The 2,882-nt window shown below is 40.6% G+C and overlaps 1 non-coding gene across 1 annotated transcript; it reads left to right on the top strand.

Moving 5' to 3' along the window:
- The first annotated feature begins 1,744 nt into the window (after positions 1-1,744).
- Positions 1,745-1,902, top strand: LOC122807313. The gene has a single exon (XR_006365633.1). It is a non-coding gene; the product is annotated as a U1 spliceosomal RNA (small nuclear RNA).
- Positions 1,903-2,882: the final 980 nt, after the last annotated feature.

The raw sequence follows: 2,882 nt of genomic DNA, 5'->3' as shown, positions 1-2,882 counted from the left end.
CGTTGCTAAAACATTCTCTATCCCAAGGGCAAACAAAATAGTAACACTTAAAAGTGAAAGTAGAACCCATCCAGAGTGAAGACAAATCTGACGTGAGGATCCAAATTCTATAAGGCATCATTCATCTCAAGAAACAGTCTGAAGAGATGGCAGCTACAGAGGCATAGCTTCCTTGGAGTGTCACAAGAGTCTCACTCACCTGGTGTGTATGTTATGTAGCTTTAGAATGGGACAGAAATCGAATGCTCTTTCTGAATCAAGTAGAAGCATCAAGAATCATCATTCCTCATTCAAAAGAAGTAGCCCTTTTGAGGATAACAATCTGGTTCTACTCCTGGGGCTTTGTGAAGAAAGTATATTTGTGTGAGGAATTCACTGTAATGTTTGATCTTTGAGGAAAAGTATCTAGCAGTAAATCCTAATATTTTGGGTTTGCTGAGGAATAAAGGTGTTTTTGTGTGGATATTTTTTTATAGTTTCCATTCCTGAAGGCTTGGGAGTCTGAATATCCCATATCCCAGCCTGCTGTATGTGTGAGGCTGAAGATGGCGAAGTGTGGTGAGATGGAAAAGAGTCAAAAACTAATATGTGCATTTGTGTAAGAAAGACACTATCACACCACATATTTAAATTTGAAATGGAAGAGGTTCTGAAGAGTTAAGTGTGAACACTTCTTTAGGGAAAAGAAAGAGTGTGATACTGAGTGCATATGGAAAGCACAAAGATCGTATATGACATCAGCTCATTCAGATTTGGCGGTGGGGGTTAAGGGTCTGTATACATGGTGGACAAGGAGTATATGCAAGTTGTAGTCCAGAAATTGTGAACATCCCAGGAGGACACTGCTGCAGTCCATGGACATGTGCTGTGTCTTTATCAGTTTGTCATTGTGAGTAAATGTAGACTGCCTGAGTGCATGTAATCATGTTCAATGCAGAGATCATGTGTGTGAGCATTTGATACTGGTAAATATCAAGGCAGAGGAGAAAGTCTTGTAGTTGTCCACCATGCTTGACTTCTTGGGTAACGTCCAAGAAATGGTGACCAGGGATGAGAAATGCAGGTACACTGCTCATGTACAAGGCCTGCTGCTACTGCAGTAAATGCATCAATACAGGAAAGCCATGGGTAGTAGCTAGATTTGTAGGGTGTGAACAGTGAATGCAAGGATGAAGTAGGCTGCACGGCTGCTTACCACACTAGTTAATAGAAATGTTTCAGATGTAGTGCTGAGGTGTAGTCCACATCAGTAGCATATAGAGACATGATGCATCATGAGCAGCCCCTGTCTAGCAGGTGTCTTTTATCTTTTTCAGTCTAAGGTGAACTGTCCTTGTACACTAAGTTGCATAGGCCGGGAACGTCTGAGCCTCAGAATGATCTTGATGTATTTCAGTAGTATAAGCATGACACTGTTAGCAGCAAAGGTATAGATTCTGGCATTCAATGCAGCTTCTGTTGTCTTGGCAATTGTGGCTCCATTACAGGGAATAATTTCACAGGCCATGCAGTCTATCCTGCTGTAACTGGAGTGCATATGATACCATAATGTAGTAAATGTGCCTTATCTAGTAAGTGCCAACAAGTGACTGTGGTTCAACTCAAACATATTCTGAATTCATGGAAGTCCATCCATGGCAGGGGAATACACCAACCAGATTACAGCTTTATAAAGAAGTATTATCTTGGGTTTATGTTCAGACCTTGTTTCCTCCTTCCTATCATGGCCATAGCTCTCATCAAAATACTTACCTGGCAAGACAGAATGCCATGATGATAAGAATGGCTTCTCTGGGCGAAGTTCTTCCATCACTTTGTTTGGGTTGACTCCTGTGATTTCCAAGAACAAGGGAAGTTTACTTGCCCACCTTACGGCTGCCTAGTATAAAAGTAACAACTTGCTTATGGATGCTGCCTCCTGTGATGGTATCTCTTTCATAATCAACCACCATTTTTTACACGGGGTCGGGAGATGCATCTCATGTCTCCATGTCTGTCTCAATTCACTGCCACTCTTTCACTTTCTTCTGCAGTCCTTCCATCTCTTTGCTGGATGTCCTCTTTTCCTCTTGCCCTCTTCCTGTCTGTCCCAAATCATCTTCATCAAATTGACTTTTGCTTTACTGCACGTGTCAGAATTAGTGTAATCTGTTCTCTTTAGCATTCTCTGTAACATGGAGCTACTTGGGCTTCTGCTTTTATGTCATTATTTATTCTTCTGTCCTATAGTGTGCATCTCACCACCCATCTGTGGCACTTTTGTTTCCGTCCCCTTCGATTTCCTCATCTGTTCTCCCTTCATTGCCCAGGTTTCTGTACCATACAGTAGTACTCTTTACTCTTTGTAATACATTTTTGTGCACCTTCCTTTTTAGCTTCCTTGGCATTCCTCTGACATACAGCACCCCTGACATTATGTATCAGTTGGCTGCAGCCTCTCTTATTCTGGCTTTGACTTCCTCATTCAGACTTTCCTTCTTCTCAACCATCCTCCCATATACTTGAAGCTGTTGGCCTGTTCCACCACTTTACCTTCTAACCCACTTTAATTACTTTTATATCTATAGACCCCGCCCACATAACAAATCAAACCCCATATTTCTACAAATTAACTTAAGCTTCTGTTTAACTTAATTAAGCTTGTACTAATTAACTTAATCAGCTGAATAGAGTAAAATTACCCCTACTATACAACATCAGTACCTTAAGCTGAATGTCCCCTATTATACCATATCAGTACCTTAAGATGAATATCCCCTGCTATATAACTTAGTTCTGGTTATGGCTGCTGCATCATATTTTTATATGTTGAAAATGTCTATAGCTTTGTGTCTTTTATTGAAATAATTCTAATTTGAAGTGGTTAGAATTTCTGTTTCTCC

The sequence above is a fragment of the Protopterus annectens genome, chromosome 7.part0, assembly GCF_019279795.1.
Source record: "Protopterus annectens isolate FY-2018-M chromosome 7.part0, PAN1.0, whole genome shotgun sequence".
NCBI classification, from domain to species: domain Eukaryota; kingdom Metazoa; phylum Chordata; order Ceratodontiformes; family Protopteridae; genus Protopterus; species Protopterus annectens.
The sequence above is the reverse complement of the archived record's forward strand: the minus strand, read 5'-3'. Positions and strand labels throughout refer to the sequence as shown.